General features: G+C 34.8%; 1 protein-coding gene across 1 annotated transcript in view; it reads right to left on the minus strand.

Annotated features, from left to right (window-relative positions):
- LOC111051551 (nephrin) overlaps window positions 1–24,971 on the minus strand; it is an 807,626-nt gene that overhangs the window by 276,916 nt on the left and 505,739 nt on the right. The window lies entirely within an intron of this gene.

Raw genomic sequence — 24,971 nt, forward strand, 5'->3', positions numbered from 1 at the left:
TTCATAAGTATTAGGAACATCCGGAATAGTTTTTGAAATATTTCGTACTTGATCGATATGGCGTCTCAGTACTCCATAATTATGGTGATTGAATGAAGATAACCATAATAACCCAGGTAAATTCAACCAGGAATGATTCTCATGTAGATGATCTATAAATAGAAGAATATAGGCTAAGATCTGATTAAATGTGTTACAAATTTATGATTCATTATCATTGTCCCATCATCAATAACAAAATCATTTTCACACTAATTATCGTTTACATAATATTTTAAAGATTGGTATTGCAGCCTAAAATCAGCCAATTTCTTTCAACATATGGAGGGAGTTTCAGCCATTCATAAAACTGCCACCTAGGTGTTTATATAACTCTGCTGGCGTTGATGAAAGTCCGAAACATAGGACTGATTAGTACTAAAACCATGCTTAGTAGCATGACGCCACTGTTTGTAATCATAATAAAACCAACAAAGTTATGCTGCAATGGAAATAAAATGATGTAGATGAAGCAACGGCGTTGGTACATTAAGTAATGATGGGTCCCTTATTTTTTACATTACTGGTGAATCTAGCGTGGGTAGGCGCACTAGTTGGCGGAAGGCCGACATATATGACGCTTGAAAATATTCCCTCAGCTGCTCAACATAGTAAAGTCATCTCATCCACTGAATTTATTCAAGAGAATTAGGGTGGAGAGGTGTGTGGCGGAAGGAGAGAGATACACAGTAGTAGGAAGCTGTTTTAATAAAGTCATATTTCCACTAAAAACCACCAACGTCTAATCTTTTACTCGGCCTTCTCCTCTGCTGTACCGTGAATGATCTTGCTCCCCTACAGCAGCGCTCCAGTGGCGGTTTTCTCAAACTCCATTCCCTTTTCCTACCACCGACTTGACCCTCATGCATATTAGATGCCCTTCTTTATCAGACGGCTTCTGAAATTATAAGTCGAGCTCTAATCCGTGCCATGATAGTCAACTAGAGAGAGGAAGTCGATTCAACTCTGGAAGGTGGAGGTAGACAGGAAGATTGAGAGATGGAAAGATAACGAAAGAGCGTTTTGTTAGAAGAGGAAGGAGGAATAGAGGAGAATACCGAACAGGAGAGAGGAAGAGAATGAAACTGCTGTGAAAAATTACTTGTATTAGTTCATATGCAAATAGTTATGAGTTTATTTTTGCCGAGGAAAATGTTGATGGGACTGTAGCTGAATGCAAAATTTGCAAGATTTGTGAAGTCATGACAGGAAAGCATGAAATTTGTCAAGGAATCTTCTAAGATCGTATTTTCAGGCGGTGAATCTTTTCATTCTTATGCAGCAGCTTACATGATGTGATGGGCACGTTGGATGAAACGACATCATTCATTCTATCTTCTATCCGGAAATTTGACAAAAGAAGTATTTTTATGGCTGGAACAATATCCATTGAAATATTGATAAATCTACAAGTATCAATAATTTAGGAATATATAGGCTGAAAATTCATAAATGTAATATAATTTCAGAGTTAATTTCAACTAGCAGTGAACGGGACAATAAGATGTACCTCTTACAAAACTTAATATCAAAGTTACAATTAATATAAAATTATTTAGTGTGATGAAAAATTTCGTAATATATAATATAATCAACGTAATACGTGATATTACTCAACTTAATAATATTCATTCTTGAGATAGGTGGTCAATTCACATGAAAATGTGGTCCATATTGTGTTGAACTATAAATTTATTGAATTGACCTATTTTTTGAATTCCAAAATTTTTGTCGGCCGATTGCTACTTTTCAGTGATGCTAGAATTGATTCGTTATTGGAATTACTTCATTCAGAGAAAAGTCTCCAGCATCTAGAATTCAACATAGATTGGTAGGATAGCTTATTGCAGACTCTTCTTTTTCCTGAGGACTTAAAATGTATTATTGGATTAATTCTTATTCATATATATATATATATATATATATTATATATATATATATATATATATATATATATATATATATATATATATATAATCTATTGATAACCAGATGAATTTGTTTCTACTATAGCTGGAGAATAAAAGGTTATTTTATATATTCGTGTAACATATTATATGGTCACTATTATAATATGATTATTCAATGATAGAAATATCAGACTACGAAATATAGCGATGAAATCATTCGCATTACTCACTTCAATTATACACCATTACTTAGCTTGCTAAAAACTCACCCAGAATCAGAAAAAAAATTTGTTAATTCCTTCATCATGAGCCTTCAATAGTTTCGGAGTGCTACTGCGACAACTATTATTGTTCAATCACTACTCTGTGTGTTAAGAGTGTTGCAGTTGATGCGCAACAGCAAATTTTTGAATTGTTTGGATATTATTATTATACAAATATAAAATTATCTTTGTGGTCAAATACACAATTTTAATAACTACAAAAAAAGTACAACGATGAAAATGATATAGACATATAAATATAGCATAAATATAGATAAATATAGCATAAGCACTCATGCTTTCTTTTCTCTATGACATACGTACCTTGATGAAACGATTACCAAATGTTAAAGGAAATTATTTTCTATCCACGTTCGTTTCCTTACATGAATATATGTGTGGAAATAAAATACCCAATTCCTTAAGGGAATATATCTAATAAATATGTAACTTTTCCGAAAAGTTCTTGAGATTTGTTCTTTAAGAGAAAGTCTCAACATAGTTTCTGAGAATATATTTTTGAAGGTGCTAGGTCAACTGTGAGAAAGGGACAATCAGTATGAAATAAATTGACACCAGGAAATAATCCACAGTAATAATGTTATTTTTGATGGCCAAATTGGATCGAGTTCATTTACGAGTGTGCGGGCAGTCGATATTCGGCGGAATATATTCGCTCTCACTCAATCCCGGTAATAAAAATTGAGTTAGTTGTTTGTCATGGAGGGGAGGAGAGGGCAAAAATGATAAGAGTGGCATTATCAGATTATTTGGTTATTCGGATCGCATGTCAGCCGAAGGGGTGTAATGTGTTGGGGATGCTAGACGCGCTTGATGCGACGGGCGGCCACAGTCACTTTCTGCCCTCAGGTCCTGAATAAATTAGGCGTCTCGATTCGACGCGCACGCACGCACTCACTCACACTGACACCATTAATGAAAAAAGCGGATAATTAACGGGCAAAATTCATGGGCCTTACAGGGGTGGAATATTAATTTACTGGCTATGAGAAAGAGTGGAACAGGAAACTGCTCCAGGGTGCTAGAATAAGGTGGTACAGTGGCGTGTGCTGGAGTTGCCTAGTGTGTGAGAGGAGAAGAGGAATCAAGAGTGGGGAAGAAAGGAGGATGAAGTAAGAGGAAGCAAACTTATAACCTTTGATCATATAAATCACCATCTCAACGTCTGCAATGAATTAATGTGCCATTTACTATTTGGATAAATGCCCAAGGATCTTATTCCACTATATTCATATCAACTTTCACAATCGCCCTTACCCATCTTGTATCATAATGAAATCATGAATGTGATATATATCTCAAAAAATTGTGAAGATCAAATCAATCTCATTTGTGGAATGCTTTAGCTTGACATACAAATATATTGTGTTACATTTTTGACAATATGTTAACCACAGTCTCCTATCATGTGATTAGGCACAACAATCACTAAAGTAGTTGAAAACGCTGTAACTGCTCCACTCTCAATGCTTATTCACTATCTTGTCTTTTAAATATTCTTGTGTTTAAAACTCTCTTACATCATGAAAACCCAAACAACTAACTCATTCATACTGACATAGCTTCCAGTTCAGAGTCATCCAATGTTTGTTCTCAGTTTCAGATTTCAGAATATTCTCAATTATTATATTGAATATTTCAATTGATGAATATTCATTTTAATACAGTAGGTGAGAAGTAGGACAACAACTACTCTTGTTGTATTGGCGAGGCAAAGAGTCTGGCGTGTGTGTGCGATTGTGAGTTGGTGAGAGTAGAGAGCAAGTTTAGACAAGTTTGCAGTGCAAACCGGCGCGAATTAACTTCTATTCCCAATGCAATCGAATCTGAAGCCCCAGTTGCCATGCAAAGCCCACAGATATCCTTGTTTGTTTTTTCGTCTCTCGCAGGACAACAGCTTGCCTCGCTCACCGCTGGTTCGTATGTTGGATAAATCACAAGCCAGCGTACTATCCGGTTAGTTAAAAAATCAATAGACGCTCCAACCTAAATCATTTATCCACCCAAACGAAGTTTACACAATCAGGCTTCTTGCGTCTTCACACGTGATCGACACGGTTTGTTTTCGCTTCGAAAATCTGTGTACTTTCGGTGGATTTGGACAACAGAAACTTCATTTGAAAAATCACTAGCCGTATTTGGTTTGGAACCCGGTAAATAATATTGATTTCTTATGTATATTTACAAAATGATATTCTCCAATAAACATAGTGTGATGAATCTTTCAAATAGATCTCATGAGAAGAGAGAAAATTGTGATTACCTTTTAAAATGAAAGAATTTGCTAAAGGAATAGTTAGCGGCCGAGCGATAACGCTTACTTATCAGTAACTGTATATTAGATAAGAGTACCGTTCTGTACTGAATATTTTCTAGAAAATTATTCAATAAAATTATAATTATTCTGCAAATAAAGCACGAATTATTTATGAATTGCTCATTGAATTTTGAGGTTACACTTTGTTTACTATCGATCAGATGTTTTTAAAGCAGTTCGAACACAGCTGACTGATTCAAAGTATTGTCAAATGTCATGCCAGTTTCATGCAAGGTATAATATCATCTCTAAAAATTATAAAACTATCAATAAAGGACCAAGAATTTCGAATAAAGAATAAAATGTTATATTATTGTTGAAATTATTTATTACTTAAGAAATTATATTATAATGTCAGGTCTTATTGTAACTAACTAGGTCATACATGACAGTATATTATTGATAAAAACTGCAGAAATTAATTATAACAATCTCAGACATAATAAAAATTGTATAAGAATATTAATTTATTAATTATTACTTCAACTGAACCACATGGTAATTAAATCTCTTTGGCAAGCCTAAGCCAATCATAGTGCATAGAAATAGCACCAAAAAGGTGATCGTTTGAAAGCAACACATGTTAATCTATCAGACAACAAACCTGCCTTATCATATACGCTAGCACACATACATTGTATAAGAGGAACTATGTCGAGGAGCTTAAGTGGTTTTAAGAATTATATAAATTGAATTATTATTGTAATTAAAGGAATTCTATTCTACTGCCTGCCACTGACGTCACGTCTACGTCACAATCGTTCTACCAATGGCAAATTTTTATTCAAATTTACTACACCGAGATTCTCAGAAGAAAGGTCTAGCCAAGAAGCTTAGAGAAAAAGACTTCACTTCCCTTTTGAAATCCTCACCGTTCAGATCGCTTTATAGTTACCAAGACCTATTCGTAAAAAATTCTTGTTCGATTTTATATGTTTTATTTGTGAGCCAATATTTTAGGCCAATCTATTTGTTATTTGTAAATTTATTTTCATCAATCGATAAATTAAAAGTTTAAAGTTAAATCATCCCTTAATTAATTTGGTGAAGGAAATATTAAATTAAATTCCCCACGTGCTGAAACCGAAACTGGATTGCTGCCGACCAAACGATTTTGATCTAAAGAAGAAAACCACGACCGCCAAGGAATTCACGTGAGTTATAAGTTTAAAGGGGCCCCAATCTATGCTTTGAAAATATTTCAGTGCAGAAAAATATAAAATTTTCTTCGTTAAATTATTGGCCACGCCGACAAGCGCTTATTAGTTATTAAGAGCCTAGAATTTGTTCAATATTTAATTTATACGAACTTGTAGTTGATTGACTATCCTCCGCTGCCAGAACCACGATCCCCGAGCATTTAAAAAAATATTTTATAATTCATTTTTCACTATTTTTCAAAACTGTTAAATTTTATCAATTGTAAAATTCTGTCGAATCACGCATGGTATCATGCAAGTACAAGAAAATTGCTAATCATTTTTGTTAATGTTAAACCACTTTCAATCTGTAAATTATATTCTGAATCTGCACTGTGAGATCATATATTTTATTATAATATATTCCAATTTTGTTAATTCGTTTTCTGAGTTCGATTATTTCTTAAGCCTGTCAATTATTGTGTCTGATACGTTCTATCTCATCAAGAACCGATCGAATACGATCATTGAAATAATTGAATTAAGCTGGATATTGGAACAGGTCTAAGTGGATGTAGCGAGTGGGGTCAGATCGAGATATTTATTCTTTGTCCTTACCTGCTCATATATCAGCTTTTATCTGTTACCAACCTCGACTTAGGAGCGAACACATCAGTTGTACAGCAGATGCAGCCAGAGATCATATAATTTCCTACAATAGAGCTTAAAACCCGACAAGACTCTGTTCTCGAAATATATTCCGAATGATATTGGTCCTTGTACCTATCTTAATCTTCGGAACTTATTAGAGACGCAGTCCCGTAATTATCTACATCGGGATTTTTGCTCGACCTGTATGATTTTGTATGCTCATTCTTCACAGGTAATAATTTTAAGGTATCCGTATTCAGTGTTTAGCGACCGCTACACTGCTTATAAAAATTTCATCACCATACAATTTGTCATAAGAAGAATCAAGGGTGAGCGAGAGTTTAGGCCTCCTGCGATTCCGACAATTGTATTGAATCTTGTAGTGAACCAAGCAGTCTGGTGTACACTTAGCGTCCACGCACGCAGTTACAAACTTTATAACCTCAACACCGTTGATTTAGTACAAGATTCACCCTACATATGTGAAGCCGTTAAAAAACGCTTTACATGATTTGCCGGCCCAACGTGAGGCATTTAAATACAGCACTACAATAGTTATTAGCAATAGACCTTATAATATGAGTTATATATATAAGATCTATATTTATTTATATAAGATCGAATGTTGAAAGGAATTAGGTACAATAATCAACACATCACTTCTATTTTATTCATATCAATTCTCAATGAATGCTATTGTAACTCATGTGAATATGCGTCAATCAATTACTGCCATCATAAAGTGCACCTCACTAGTGAAATTACATCAAGCTTTGTGTTGGGAATCCTATAATTATTTAGGATTAGGATTCAACTTATATCAAATTTTGCTTTATCTTCTATCCATATGATGTAACCCAATTATAAATTACCAATTCACACATGGAAATATCATCTTAAGGACTACTTTCGAAAAGAATTTCTAGAATTTGGTTGGTGAATATCACAAATTAATTTTGTTCTGGTAGAATGTTTGCGGGGATTGTCCGTTATTTCAAAAATCTTCCAATACAATAATTATAGACTTTTCAAAAACAGGATAGAGTCCATTGGTTCGTGATATGAAATGTATGGAATAAGGTTATGCTAACATTTATTTATTATTCTTTATATAGAGAGAGTGTTGTCAGTATTTTCAAAGTGGTTAGAGAAGATAATAAGAAGGAGACTTCTAGAATTTCTTGATCTTCTTCTTCTTCTTTCCAGGATTGGGCGTACAAACCTGTTCCGATATCAAAGGATATAACTATTTATCTTACCATCTTCTTAGAGGTCTGCCAATATCCCTTCTACCGTAGGGTCTATATTTCATGACTGCCTTTGATATCCTAGTATCTAGCATTCGTTCCACAAGGTTTTTCCAGTTCAATCTGTTCATTTCAAGTTGTGCAGCTAATGATGATATTCGTAACTCATTTCTAATGTCATCATTGCGGAATCTGTCTAACTCTGTGCAACCTTTCACACTTCGAAGAAAATGCATCTCAGCTGCTTGAACTCTGCTTAATATTTTCTTCTTGCTAACCCAAGTTTCTGCTCCATACAATAATGTTGGTACCGCCATCACTTTTTAAAATTTCGATTGTGTCTCCTCCCTTGTTATGTTTTTCAATTGGCGTTTTATTGTACCACATATAATATGTAGAAATCTATTCAGTTACGTATCCACATCATTATCAAATACATATGTGATCTCAACACCCAGGTACTTGAAATAGGACACTTGTTCGAGCATCATCCAGCATTATTTTGGTTTTGACAGGTGATTTGCCGCAGAATGCTATTGTTTTGGTTTTGCTTTTTGAGATAAAAAAATTATACTTCTTTGAAATGTTATTCAGAACATACATTGCCTTCTGCAAGTTGTCTTCAGAATTCTGTAAATAAAATGGTCATCTGCAAACATTAAAATCATTAAATATCTTGTCTGATCCAATCGTATTCCAGGAGGAGCTTCATTCATCCAGCATCGTATGACGTTGTCAAGGTAGATATTAAATAAAGATGGGGATAAGCTACAACCTTGCCTCACACCTTGGTTTGTCACGATTTCTTCGGTAAGGTGGGATCCTGTGTCAATAGCAATTTTGGTTTCTTGATATAAGCGTTTTATTGTGTCAATTAAATGCTTGGGATATCCTCTTCTTTCATAATGCACCAAAGTGTAGGTCTATCTAAACGGTCGAAAGCCTTTTCAAAATCAAAGAATGCCATGTGTGTCTCAATATTAAATTCTATGAATTTCTTGATTCATGTAATTTTTTCTATAGTTACCAATTTGGCTTTCGTGAATACCAAAAGAAATGGCTCTTGAAAGGTTTATGGCAGTTGTTTTATCTGGTCTCAACTTCAGGCCAGAAAGCTGTGTCGCAGGACTGTTTCTAGATATAAAAAGGCATTTGACACAATGAACCATTCAATCTTGTTAAATAAATTGTATAATACTGGCATCAGGGGCGTAGCTCATGACTGGTTCTTGTCCTATTTGAAAGACAGACAACAATATGTAGCAATTGAAGGTGTGAAGAGTGAGGTTCAGGGAGTGGACTGTGGTGTACCACAGGGATCAGTCCTTGGGCTGATCTTGTTCCTCATATATATTAATGATCTCGTTCAAGTTCTCTGGTATGCCTGTATATTTTGCAGATGACACTGCATTGGCATATTGTGATCAGGATGGTCCCAATTTGGTAGAATGATTTTTTGCAGGATGATTTGAACAAGCTGTTTCTCTGGAATAGACACAATAAGATTCAGCTCAATCTTTCAAAGACAAAATACAAGCTGTTTACATTATCAACATCATGGACATTGCCTTCTGCACTGAAGTTTCATGGTAGCTGTGCGCGTGATGACTGTGACTGTGAGGTGGTTGGTCAAACTGACTCATTGAAATATTTGGATGTAAATGTTGACGAAAAGCTCACTTGGTCCCATCATATTACTAATATAAAAAGCCATCTGCTGTTAAAACGGAGGAAGTTCTACTTTTTGAATAAATTTCTCCCTATAATGAGTGTCGTGAGCCAGCTATATTTTACACTGGTCTATTCAAAAATCAGCTACGGCATAAATTGTAGGGGCTAATAATACAAAAAATCCATAGTTCGTGTCATCAAGAAGGAGGGTAGATATGAACATTCTTTTCCTATCTTTCAGAGTCTCAGATGCTTGCCTCTCAGATATATCTTTGTTTTCAAGGTATTCTATATGTTTTATGTTATGTCTGTGGTCATGCGTTGTTCAGGGATGTTCCTAGTTATCAAACTAGGAGAGTGACATCTGATTTACTGAGACTTCGCAAATCGTAAACGACCTGTTTCCAGAAATCGTTTGTATTTCTTAGCCCTAAGTTTTTCAACATTATTCCTCCTGAAATTGAGAGAACATAGAATCACCTTCTTTTAAAAACAAAACTTCTTGGATGGCTTAGAGGCCTGACTATCTAGAGACCTTATTCAATGTGGTTTCATAGTTAAAATTCTCCGATAATGGTGGTTATGCATTGGGGAAATGAGCTGGAATCGAAAAGTGAGCATGGTTAGTGTGAATGTGTGAGTGATTGGTTGCTAATTTTTCTTTCTTTCTCCTTTTTCTATTTTTCTACTTCTCTATAGATTCATAAATAATCAGATATTCATTTCTGCTTGCAGACGTAGAGTTTTGTACTCTAAGCAAGCAGTATTTTCCTATCCCATCCTAATTCACAAATTAGTCCTGGTTCAGCATGTTTGAATTCTTGTCTGAAGTTATTGTTGAAGCGATACAAAGATAATTATAAATACAGGTGAGAATAGACTAAGAGAAATTAATGTTAATCAAGGAGTTAGACAAGGGTGTAGTTTATCGCCTACTTTATTCAACATTTACATTGACGACATTTTCAGAGAATGGAAATACAGAGTAGATTTAGGTATTAAATTAAGTGAAGACGTTTACCTGAACGCACTATTGTTCGCGGATGACCTTTGGATAATACAAGAAAATGAAGATAGCCTCCAAAAGTCAGTCCATGTACTAAATGAAATATGCAAGGGTTATAATTTCAGGATTTCTCAAAGTAAGACAAAAATTATGGCATTCACTGGCAAGTATCTCACACGATCAAAGATAGTTATTGATAACAAAGTATTAGAGCAAGTGTCACAATACTGCTATCTTGGTTGTGATATCAGTTTCAAAGATGATTTAGATGTTGAAAGGAAAATCGGAAAATTCCAATCGATATGTGGTAACATCAGCAGAACTTTAGGGAAGAAAGCGAGGAAAGAAACTATAATGAAGTTCTACAGAGTGATGGCTGCCCCTGTTCTCCTGTATGGAAGTGAATCATGGATCACCACGAAATCACAGGAGAGCAGGCTGCATGCAGCAGAAATGAGATTCCTACGCAGCAGAAGGGCTGTGACAGACGAGACCACATAAGAAATGAAGAAATAAGAAGAGAATTGTGTGCCTTCAACATGAATGAAAAAGTTGTATGTCATCGAAGTGGAGGGAACATATTATAAGAATGCCAACGGAAAGAATTGCTTTAAAAATTTTAAATTACCATCCGACAGGAAAAAGAGACATTGGTAGACCTCGGAAAAGATGGCAATAGAGGAAATCAAATAAGAATATAGGAAAAGCTGATAAAGAAATTCAAAATTAATAACATTTTATACTTGTATAAGCTATAAATTTTAGATATAATATATTCCTCCAAAACATTTAAATTTTTTGTAGAATGCTGTTGTGAGTCGGAACAGGCAAAAGCCTAATCCATGAAGGCAAGAAGAAGAAGAAGAAGAAGAAGAAGAAGAAGAAGAAGAAGAAGAAGAAGAAGAAGTTATTGTTTTAATAATATTAGACTTTTCATGTACTTTATAATTATTAACTTATTACTCTAATATCGTTATACTGTAGCTAGGTTTACACTTTGTAGCAGAGCTATATAGCAGAGGTAGATGTAGCTCAGCCATATAGCTCTAGAGCTATAAGTTCTAGTGCTACAAGTTCAAAAAGTGACACTGGAGATCTGCTATGTAGCCCGGCTATATAGCAGTTTTAAGCCTATTTTCTCAGCTATATAGCAAAAAATGAGCTATCCAAAATTTTCGGTAAACATCAAAGAGAATCTGAGCTATATGAGCTATATGCATTCCAAACTATATGTAGCTTTCCTACAAGTAATGGCATCAAAATGGCAGCACAGAGAAGAAAAAGAAGATATTGGATAATTTAGTCTCTATTCCAGTCAAATTCACTCTCCGTCAGTGTACAATGATATATAAATAAAAAAAAATCTGGTGTGGCGCACTCACACAACTTTCTTTGCCGTTACGGAAATATTGATTACCTGACGCTAGTGTTCCCGCGCATCTGAAGTCTACTAATACAAAGATCTGAGCCACCTGGTGTCAGGACAATAACGCTGGAGACCAACGATGTCTGCTATCTCTTCATAGTGAATGATTTCATAGAATCAACTGTTGCCAACACTTTGCAATTGAAATAATCAAATTTTATCGAATTTCGAGCTTATTTTCAATTTTAGGTGAAAATTTTACTGAAAATTAATTGTAGAGATCTTCATGCTCAATCTTTTTCAGTAAGTTTTTTTTGTTTAAATTGTATCTGAAGCCTGATAATTGAGAATCTAAAATCAAACTTTGCATAGATGGGACGGCGAGATATAGGTGTGAAAACGGCTAATGGCTGTTGGAGTTAGTGTATCAGAAATGCTAACATCAAAAGCATATGTCCCTCAAGACATACTGGCAACAGGTCAGTCCGAGTTCAAAGCAGAGAAAGGTCGAGAGAAAATACTATGTTATTTTAGTTATCAATTGCATGCGTTATTGCATGCAATCAATAGCTCATTCAATAGTGCATAGAAATTGCATTTGATGAGGCATGAAAATAATAGTTCACACATCAGCTGATTTTTTACCAAGTTACATTGAGATATTAATTGCATGCGCTATTGCATGCAATTAATAATCCACTTGACAGCTGATTTATGATGAATAATTCTATAGTCTGATTTTTACAGTAATATTGACGTTCAAAAGAGACTTCTTTTCCTTTTGTATTTTCCTTTTAATGCAAAATTTCAAAAAACCTTGTATATATACGTCGACGCGCAATTTAAAGAGGAACATATATGCCAAATTTCATGAAAATCTATTGCTGTGTTTCGCCGAAAATGCGGAACAAAAAATATAAACATATAAAACAGAAATATAAACACAAAGAGAAATGCAAAACTGTCGACTCCAATCTTATACCTCACTTCGCTCGGCCAATTATGGAATTCAAGATTTTTTATAAATCTTCTTCAAACTATAGTTAACTTAGATATTCATATGATGTCCAGTTTCTATTTTTTTCGAGCTTTTATCATTTTTTTAATATCAATAATACCAATCACCTAATAAATCGACATAACAATTGTTCGTGTCGGATGCTTATAGTGTAAGGACCTTAAGTTCCAAATTTCAAGTCATTCCGTTGGAGATGAGATATCGTGTACACAGACGCACATACACTCATATACACACACACACACACACACACACACACACACCACACACACACACACACACACACACACACACACACACACACACACACCACACACACACACATACAGACCAATACCCAAAAACCACTTTTTTGGACTCAGGGGACCTTGAAACTTACAGAAATTAAGAAATTGTGGTGCCTTAATTTTTTTCGGAAAGCAATACTTTCCTTACCTATGGTAATAGGGCAAGGAAAGTAAAAAATGCTTGCAATGCGCAGTAACCTACTAGCACCCTGACAACTAATGAGTATAGTATATCAGTGTAAACCCAACTGTCACTAAACAGCTGCAAACAGCAGTAAACAGCTGCGGCACCCTTCCTTCAAGGACAGAGCAGCTACATCTAGCTCTGCTAAAAACAAAAATTGACATGTAGCAGAGCTAAAGCTCTACTACATAAAATAAGCTACATAAAAAAGTAAGCTCTATGATTTGTTTCTCATTTGTAAATATTGTGAATTGGATTGAATAGAATTTGAATTTGAAAGTGCATATTAAATTATTATTATATTACAGATGTGTTGTGTGTGTTGTTGTGGTACTTTTCCATTATGAGAAACACAAATATTGAAATACCTGAATTTATTATTATATTGTTGTCCGTTGAACGAAATGTACAGTTTAATAATTCAAATGTTCCATAAGATAATAAATTTACCCGTGAATTCAACTCGTGGGAATTCGAATAGTATCCTTGAATTCTGAATAAAAAAAAAACTAGTAGTTCTGTGAACAGTAGACCTTGCGCAGTTATAAACCACAGTCTCCTCTTATACTGTCCATCAGAGTAAATCCTGTCTGTATGTCGTGACGGCGAGATATAGGTGTGAAAACGGCTAATGGCTGTTGGAGTTAGTGTATCAAAAATGCTAACATCAAAAGCTTATGTCCCTCAAGACATACTGGCAACAGGTCAGTCCGAGTTCAAAGCAGAGAAAGGTCAAGAGAAAATACTATGTTACTTTATTTATCAATTGCATGCGTTATTGCATGCAATCAATAGCTCATTCAATAGTGCATAGAAATTGCATTTGATGAGGCATGAAAATAATAGTTCACACATCAGCTGATTTTTTATCAAGTTTGTAAGGGTGGAATTTCCCTCGTGTAATTCGATTGCACGTGGTTGATTGGTTAGCACGACTTGTGATAGGACAACCTGTTTTAACCATGTGCCGGATAGTTCAGGGTGTTGGGATACACTCCAGGGTCTGTGGAACTAATTGATCTGGTGAGTAATATGTGTCTGTGTATGTGTATATGGAGTTGACTCAGCTCTTATTCGGGGACCAAAGGAACAAAACTAGTTCTTGGTCAAAGTGCTCATCATTGTCAAACTCCGGCCACAGAAATGTGGCTATTTTGAGAAATGGGATCTTATTCGGGGAATCAGTAAAGCAGGAATTGGGAGCGGCTTTTCAACCACAACCAGCAGACTAAGTTAATGGTAATATGCTAATCAAGAATGGGACTCAACTCTAATCAATAAATACCACTGACTTGAACTGAATAACAAGAAGTAATTGTAAATGGACCATTTAGGTCTATGTTGGTAACAATGTATTTGCACTGATGTGAAAAGGAAGCCTCGAATGGGAGCGGTCTATTCGTCCACAACCAAAACGAGAGGAAAAGGAAGCCTCGAATGGGAGCGGTCTATTCGTCCACAACCGAAACGAGAGGGAAAGGAACCTCGAGCGGGAGCGGTCTATTCGTCCACAACCAAAACGAGAGGAAAAGGAAGCCTCGAGTGGGAGCGGTCTATTCGTCCACAACCGAAACGAGAGGGAAAAGGAGACCTCGAGTGGGAGCGGTCTATTCGTCCACAACCGAAACGAGAGGGAAAGGAAACCTCGAGCGGGAGCGGTCTATTCGTCCACAACCGAAACGAGAGGGAAGTGGTGGTGCAAGGCGAGGATAAATTCGAATGGGAGGGGTCTATTAGACTACAATGAAACAAGAGAAGGATAGGAGGTAAAAGAACAATTCGGAGGGCAAGTGTCTAAGTGCAAACAAACTGTTTCAAAAATGGGTTTAAAGCCCAATAATAACAATCAAAACAAGGTATAAAATAATACTTTTGCAAACTGTAACTAAATGTACAAGAAAACTTCAATTCAATATCAATGAATTCAAACTAAACTCAGATCAAGTCAGTTGATCACAAAACTACTTAAGATCTCAAATAAATAAATAAATCTCACAAACCCTGTGTAGAAACTAAAATGTAGTTAAGCTACAAATAACGAGATACAATAACTCAGATGTTGGCAATCAATCAAACTGCAAACACAGTTAGAACCAAATGGGTAAGCCAAACTATGTGGACCCATTCTATAACTCAAAATGAAACCCACTTAAACGATGTTTCACTAATACCGTCAATTTATCAAATCGAAAAGAATGAAACACTCAATTAAATATTAACTAGCAAAACATCAAACTGCTTAAAGTTGACTATTCACCTGATAAATAAAACGCCAAACTAAATCACAATTCAATATTCACACAATAAGTGAAACGTTGAAATAAATCAGGAATCAATACTCACCCAATAAGTGAAACGTTGAAATAATCGGGAATCAATATTCACCCAATAAGTGAAACGTTGAAATAAATCGGGAATCAATATTTACCCAATAAGTGAAACTTTGAAATAAATCGCCATTCAATATTCACTTAGTAAATGAAACTTAAAATAAATCACAATTCAATATTCACCCAATAAGTGAAACGTTAAACTAAATCGGAATCAATATTCACCAATAAGTGAAACGTTGAAATAAATCACAATTCAGTATTCACTTAATCACTTAATAAGTGAAACGTTGAAATAAATCACAATTCCTAGCAGAGCCTGGAAACTGGAGTGATTATTTGAATCAAACAATGTGCCTCTTTAAATTCGAAATGTTAATACGGAACAGTTCGAAATAATTGAATGTATAAATCAAAGAATACGTTACAATTCAACCACCCTCTACTTATGGGCTTCAATAACTACAAACGTAATAACCTATAAACACAAGATTATAACAAATTAATAAAACAGGGGTTCTAATAGAATCGAGAATCCTAAAACAGCACTCTTATACTAGCCACTTACCTGGTTTCCAGAGTCTCGTTGTACTGGTCACACAGTTCGAGTCAGAAAAAGAAGGAGCTGTCCAGGTCGAGCCCTTTTATAGTAAACCAAATTGTGGACTTTGAACCCTTCCACGAGGTCGACAAAATGAAGTCATTTCCCAAAATAGAAAAGTACATGATCCTTCATGACAAACCGAAAAACCAACTGGCAACAATCACTCCTTATCGCTCTCGACTCCCGTCTTATCTTGAACCATCTACTTGGAACACTTGTCAGGCAGGTAATGAATAAACCCCTTTTCGATAAATAAGCCTTTATTCAACTCAACGTGAAACTATGTACAAAAAGGAAAAGAGAGAAAAAAAATATATATCCATCAAAACATAAATCCTTGTAAGGGACAAAATCTGACCCTTACAAGTTACATTGAGATATTAATTGCATGCAATAATAATCCACTTGACAGCTGATTTATGATGAATAATTCTATAGTCTGATTTTTACGGTAATATTGACGTTCAAAAGAGACTCCTTTTCCTTTTGTACTTTCCTTTAAATGCAAAATTTCAAAAAACCTTGTATATACGTCGACGCGCAATTTAAAGAGGAATATATATATGTCAAATTTCATGGAAATCTATTGCTGCGTTTCGCCGTAAATGCGTAACAAAAAATATAAACATATAAACAGAAATATAAACACAAAGAGAAATGCAAACTGTCGACTTCAATCTTATACCTCACTTCGTTCGGCATGGATTATTCGCATTATGGAATTCAAGATTTTTTATAAATCTTCTTCAAACTATAGTTAACTTAGATATTCATATGATGTCCAGTTTCTATTTTTTTCGAGCTTTTATTATTTTTTTTTAATATCAATAATACCAATCACCTAATAAATCGACATAACAATTGTTGAGTATAGTGGCAGATGAAGATGTTATTATATAGATTTGTAGTGGAGTGAAATCGAACTGAGAAGTCAGAAAGTGCAGGACACATTTCAATAACAACTTGTATATCATTTATTCATCGCGTTAATACACTTATTCCGTTGACGTATCCCCAGGCTCCGATTTGAATTTCAAATAGCAGTTCTACCATCTCCACAACGACCCGAGAGAATTCGATCTATCTGATAAAGTGTGTGGGAGAGAACAAGAAAATTGAAAGGGATGAAGAAGTAGAGAATAACGAAGGAAAGGATGAGGGGACAAGGCTTGTTACATTTTCCTCTTGCTGACGCGGATGAATAAATAGGTTCATCAGCAAAGTCTTCTTTCCCAGTCATTTAATAGTTATTGACTAGTCAACAAATGCTTGAAATCTTCCTCTCCCACTCTCTAATCTCCACAAGCCAACTTCTACCAGAAAGATCAAATTAAGATCAAATGAGATTTGAAGGTTTTAGATATTATAATAATACAATCAGATCCGTATTCCAATTGATCTTCAAGGAAATTCATGAAATGTTTTCCTGAGCAAATTTTCCGAACAAGAATTTCTAGATTCTATTACTGAACTTATAGAAGGTTGGAAGAAGATTAAGAAAACTGTAGCCTACTACCAATTGCCACATGTGTGATTGTCCTATTGAGAAGGCCTAAGGAGGAGTGAATGTGTGAATCAATGTAATGGATGATTTATTCTCAGATATCTCAATACAATTCAGCTTCCAGAATAGCTATTTATGCATTAATAGCCGTATTAAAGTGATGAATTTATTGAATTTTACTAGTGACCCACTGGGTTGGAAATCTCGCTTAAGAAAAGTTGTACTGTTATCATCTAATCTTTTAATAGTTGTTATCGCATTTGGCGATAATAGACTAGCTATTTTACTTCAGACCTATAAAATTATTCCAAATAGGGATTTTGCTTGCCCATCAGATTTCAATATGTTACAACTTTCAATCTATCATTTATATCCTGAAAAGGTCGAAGGAGTGAGTCAATTTTGTTGTCCAACGATTTTGACCTGTGAAAAGGTTCGAAGAATACGTGTTGAAAATTTGAAGCTGATTGATCAATTATTTCTAAAGCTATTGTAGAACATACAAACAGACGAACGACGACTTTGGCCTTCAGTAAATCAAAAGGGAGAACTCGCTAACGGTCGTTCAATTATTTCTGAGGGAGAGTCCACATTTGTAGAGGGAAAACTCTGCAAAAGTGTTAATTACTCATGTATATTTCAAATAATAGTTGATATGGATCCGATCTATTCTTCCATGAATCGAGTTTAATGTGTCACTAGACGTCGATCCTTTGGAAATGACGTGAATGGAAATTATGTCATATCTGCATCACTCTGGTAACTGACGTCGATAGCTGTTATTGTTGTGTCTGACGTCAATCAATCAACCAATCTTTTATTGTTGAGGAACATAAAAATGTTAAAAACAACGTCATTTTTTACAATAGATTATGCAAAGACCGACAGTACAAAATTGGTAACAGTGAAATAATACATTATAATAAGCAGACACTCAGACGCCTAACACAATTTACAATATCTCACAGTTAGCTTTGGTCAGACAAAAAACTCTCTCACAGAATACAGGCACCTTTCTATTAGCAAATCCCTCAAGTGAGTCTTGAATTGTGCAACGTTCATCGTTCAAACGTCCACATCAAGTTAATTGAATAGCTTTACAGACATGTATTTCCAATTTTTCTGAGAGCTTGTATATTGATTACTCTCAAATTCTAACATTAAGACTGCTTCTTGTGGGGTAACTATGGATATCATTATTTAATCTAAAATTACTCAGGTGCTTCTCAACATAATCATAAACAACATGAAAACACATAAGTGAAGGCAGAGTCAATAACCGTAATCTACGGAATAGCGCTCTACATGAAGCTCGGGGTGATTCATTACAAATAATTCTTACAGCCCTCTTCTGCAGTCTGAGAAGTGTGATAATTGTGAAACAGTTCCCCCATTTATTGTATGCCATAAGCTAGATGACTAAAGATATGAGCATAATACACACTCATTCGAACATCATGTCTCACAATATGTCTCAGCCTGCGCAATACAAATAAACCTTTACTCAGTTTCCCAGCTATGTATGTTATCTGGATATTCCAATTTAAATTAGTGTCTGGCATAAAACCCAAGAACTTTAGAGAGCCTATGTCGGTGGACCTGGTTTTGAGGCTGAACTGAAGATCGTTGGTTTTTTGTAGGTTCAAGCTTAAACTGTTTGATGCACACCAATCTCGTATAGCCAATGTGCTGTTTTAGCTACTGTATCTACACATTGTTTATCAGAACCATTCACTATTAGGCGTAGATCGTCAGCAAAAAGGGTAGGGTTGGTTGTCAATGTGACAATTATTGCTTATCAAACTTGGTAAGTCATTTATGTAGATGATAAATAAAAGTGGCCCGAGTATGGATGAATGTTTGGAACGGTAATGTTTATCAGTGATAATTACTCAAATCGTACTGCAATATTACATAATACTGGAATCGTTTTCCTGTCCATTCCCTCAAAAATATTCAAACATGTTTGCTAAACATTCTTTGTGATTGGCGGATCAAATTCAAATATACCTTGGAATATTAAAATACCTTAATACCTTTAAGACCAAATGAGCCTTGGAATTGGCTTCATGGCAATAGCTAGAAAATGTTCCATGTTCAAAAACTGCACAGAATCTACGAAATCGAACAGCACCGTATTAAATTGTCTCTCCAGATTACTAGTAAGCCACTGAGATTCAGTGGAAACTCAGAAATGCATGGCAACTGAAGACTCATCAACAAGCTGCGTGGGTGAAATGCTTTGATGTAATGAGATTTGCAGTAAATGGTTTTCCAATTCCAAAATATTTTTTCCTCTCAGTATCATGTGCACACTTTTTACTTATGCAATTCACAATTGAATATTGAAAGCATTACGATATAATTCACTTAAATATTGATAGGATTTTGAATAAAATGTGTTTTTTCCGTACAAGTATTACTGTATTCAACTTACTGATTAGAATTTTCCGTTGAGCAGTAAATCAGCTTTCAATAATAAATTGTTATCCTAGTGGAAAAAGTGTTCTAATCCTTAAAAGTGTACCAAAATAAAATCTCTAATAATTATCTATACTTTTATTTCAGTAATTTGAATGATTATAATAGAATTTTGTTAGTTTATGATTCATAAAAGATTCATATTTGTATTTTGGTTTGCGAGTTGGCAAACCTGCTGTTAAACAGCGCTGGCTACAATTTTCAAAATCTGAGTGCCTCGTGAGCCACAAATGGCGACCACGTGCTCTCCTAAAATTTAAAAATTGTAGATTTCTGTTATTTGTTGTAACACGTGCTCTGAACATATTGTATTGTAAGAATATGAACGCTCGAAGAGCTATGAAGAGATTTGGAGATGTACTCAGACGCACATACACTCATACACACACACACACACACACACACACACACACACACACCACACACACACCACACACACACACCACACACACACACACAACACACACACACACACCACACACACACACCACACACACACACCACACACACCACACACACACACACACACACACACACCACACACACACACCACACACACCCACCAAACACACACACACACACCACACACACACACACACACAAATTAACGGAATAACTTGGAATTTAGAACTTAAGGTCCTTACACTATAAGGATCCGACACGAACAATTTCGATCACAATTCAAGATGGCGGCTGAAATGGCGAAAATGTTGTCAGAAACAGGTTTCTCGCGATTTTCTCGAAAACAGCTTCAACGATTCTGATCAAATTATACCTAAAATAGTCATTGAGTGTGTGTGTGTGTGTGTGTGTGTGTGTGGTGTGTGTGTATGAGTGTATGTGCGTCTGTGTACACGATATCTCATCTCCAAATTAACGGAATAACTTGGAATTTAGAACTTAAGGTCCTTACACTATAAGGATCCGACACGAACAATTTCGATCACAATTCAAGATGGCGGCTGAAATGGCGAAAATGTTGTCAGAAACAGGGTTTCTCGCGATTTTCTCGAAAACAGCTTCACGATTCTGATCAAATTTATACCTAAAATAGTCATTGAGTGTGTTGTGTGTGTGGTGTGTGTGTGTGTGTGTGTGTATGAGTGTATGTGCGTCTGTGTACACGATATCTCATCTCCAAATTAACGGAATAACTTGGAATTTAGAACTTAAGGTCCTTACACTATAAGGATCCGACACGAACAATTTCGATCACAATTCAAGATGGCGGCTGAAATGGCGAAAATGTTGTCAGAAACAGGGTTTCTCGCGATTTTCTCGAAAACAGCTTCAACGATTCTGATCAAATTTATACCTAAAATAGTCATTGATAAGCTCTATCAACTACCACAAGTCTCATATCTGTAAAAATTTCAGGAGCTACGCCCCATTTATGCAAAGTTTGATTTTAGATTCCCAATTATCAGGCTTCAGATACAATTCAAACAAAAAAAATTAAATGGAAAAGATTCAGCATAAAAATCTCTACAATTTATGTTCAGTAACATTTTCACCTAGAATTGAGAATAAGCTCAAAGTTCGAGAAAATAAGATTATTAAAATTAATTGCAATCTGTTGGTAACTGTTGATTCTATTAAATCATTCACTATGAAGAGATAGCAGACTTCATGTGTCTGCAGCGTTATTGTCCTGCACTAGCTGGCTTAGATCTTTAAGTAATAGTAGACTTGAGTTGCGCGGGAATACTAGCGTCAGTTGATCAATTTTCATAACGGCAAGGAAAGTTGTGTGAGTGCGCCACACCAGATTTTTGTTAAATGAGTAGGTGGTCGTATAATACATGATTTCGATACAGAGTTCCAAAAGAAAATAAATGGCGAAAACCGCACATTGATAATTATATCAATCAATTATGGATCATGCATCAGCGTGTGTTATAGCTCCCAAATAGCTGATGTTATGAATGAATCAGTGGAAAAACTGTAGTAATTGCGTGCAATGGATTCTTAATCTGACTAAATAATAAATTATTACAACTTTTTTCTTATACACTTTCTGACATTATTTTCTTTCAATGAATAACGATTTGCCTACTTGGCTGCAATCGGTAAAGCATGAGTGCAAAAATATAATCTGTTGTGGTGTTTTTAGAATACAACTTAGAGAAAATCCTTATAGGCTCGCTCAGGAGCTCCTGCAGTTTATTGCTCCTGGACAATTTATAGAAATCTTTGGAATGTATTATTTCCAGAGATTTAATTATCAATGCAATATATTGCTCAGTAAACCAGCTTATTCTATTAGTATAAATCGGATGGTAACTTTCTTGATAATTTGATAAATAAGTATGAGATTTGTCATGTATGGTATTGGGGATTAAATAAAGGATACACCATAAAAAATTGATACATATATGTACGAATAAATATTAAAAACAGATAAATATGGAAACATATAGAGCAACAAACACACACAATAAATACAAGAATAAATATATCAAAATAAAATATCACAGACTGGTACACTACTTTTTAGCTCTTTAGCACGAAACGTTACCATGTGCTTTTTTCATTGATAATATGGATTTATTTTTATGCAGCTTAGGTATCGACTTGCTGTTGCTTGTCGATTTAGAAAATCTCACTTTATATCTTCTTTCCAAAATCATAAAATAATAAATTGATAAATCATAGATTATAAATATATCAATTTCTATATGCTCCAGTATATTTCTCAATAATATATATCTCTTAAGGCTTAAGGTTCGGCCTCTGATGGAAGTAGATAAATCAATTTATCCAGTGAACAAGAGCTACATTATATCTCTACAAATTGTTGAATAAAATCAATGATTGAGTGAGCATATGTATATTATAAGATTAAAATTAGATATTCCTTTAAGCTGTGCACCTTTGGATATGTAAATTTGATATAACTCTTATCCAATAAAATATATTTCTTGTACCTTCTTAAGACTTGCGCAAGTTTTATAATAATTTTTAATATTTATAACCTTTCCGACAAGCTAGCTTTTTATATTTGTTTCACTCGAAGCACTGAGGGCGCCCTAACTTTATATATTTCGACAATTTATCACTCACGTGCTGAATTTTTACAAGATGTTGGCGGCGATCCGAATTTCCTGGTAGTCCTGGATTTTTGGTGGCCGAAGTTGTCTTCTCCAAGGGATTAAATAAATATTTAAATGACTTTTGCTTTAATGCAGCATCACTAAGTATAAATTATGAAAAATTAATTAATGACTTTAAACTTTAAGTCTTTCAAAAGTACAATGTAATAAAGGGTCTTGTGCTCTACAAATTTATTGTCGTTCCATAGTGGTGTCTGGCAGGCAAAAGGGCAGGTTCCACTCTTATTTCTACAATTTTCATTTCCGACTTACAAATTTACATATATTTAAATAATTCGCTACTACACCATTAAAGAGATCAAATAGTCCGTGCCAATCTACTAAATTATTACCTATATCTTAGGTATAATATTTTATACTTTCTCGGACCATATCCGATACATAAACTGAGTAGTAAAAATTATAAATTCTTATCATTTATAGAAATATTTAAACACATTTGAATCGGCTCTCTATTGCCGCCCATCGATTAATGCAATTTGATTGGTTCATGCAAATTCACTACTGTAATTCACATGCGCCTAGGAACATCCTACTTCCTTAATATTCTAATTTATTTTTATTTGGTGGTTTAAGTATATTCATTACAGATAATAGTTTTTTTGGGGTTTATAAGTTGTTTCTCCCTTTACAACAATTAGCCATGTGCTTTCCAAAGTCCTCCAGTTGCATACCATTTGTTTACAATAAATTTTTGCCAAGGTGTCTGGCTAGATTTCACATTATGCGACTTGATCGATTATTAGGTCGCCGATCAGTAGGTATTTTAAGCCTAACCTCAAATTTTCCAATACTTTATATAATATAATATAAGTAGCAAATAACTTTCTTTTTCTATTCGGCTGTTCTAATTTTAGCCATGGTACCCGTTATTATCTAATCTTTTAATAGTTGTTATCGCATTTGGCGATAATAGACTAGCTATTTTACTTCAGACCTATAAAATTATTCCAAATAGGGATTTTGCTTGCCCATCAGATTTTAATATGTTACAACTTTCAATCTATCATTTATATCCTGAAAAAGGTCGAAGGAGTGAGTCAATTTTGTTGTCCAACGATTTTGACCTGTGAAAAGGTTCGAAGAATACGTGTTGAAAATTTGAAGCTGATTGATCAATTATTTCTAAAGCTATTGTAGAACATACAAACAGACGAACGACGACTTTGGCCTTCAGTAAATCAAAAGGGAGAACTCGCTAACGGTCGTTCAATTATTTCTGAGGGAGAGTCCACATTGTAGAGGGAAAACTCTGCAAAAGTGTTAATTACTCATGTATATTTCAAATAATAGTTGATATGGATCCGATCTATTCTTCCATGAATCGAGTTTAATGTGTCACTAGACGTCGATCCTTTGGAAATGACGTGAATGGAAATTATGTCATATCTGCATCACTCTGGTAACTGACGTCGATAGCTGTTATTGTTGTGTCTGACGTCAATCAATCAACCAATCTTTTATTGTTGAGGAACATAAAAATGTTACAAAAAACGTCATTTTCTACAATAGATTATGCAAATACCGACAGTACAAAATTGGTAAACAGTAAAATAATACAATATAATAATAGCAGACACTCAGACGCCTAACACAATTTACAATATCTCACAGTTAGCTTTGGTCAGAAAAAAAACTCTCTCACAGAATACAGGCACCTTTCTATTAGCAAATCCCCCAAGTGAGTCGTGAATTGTGCAACGTTCATCGTTCAAACGTCCACATCAAGTTAATTGAATAGCTTTACCGACATGTATTTCCAATTTTTCTGAGAGCTTGTATATTGATTACTCTCAATTTCTAACATTAAGACTGCTTCT

Source organism: Nilaparvata lugens, chromosome 4 (genome assembly GCF_014356525.2).
Source record: "Nilaparvata lugens isolate BPH chromosome 4, ASM1435652v1, whole genome shotgun sequence".
NCBI classification, from domain to species: Eukaryota; Metazoa; Arthropoda; class Insecta; order Hemiptera; family Delphacidae; genus Nilaparvata; species Nilaparvata lugens.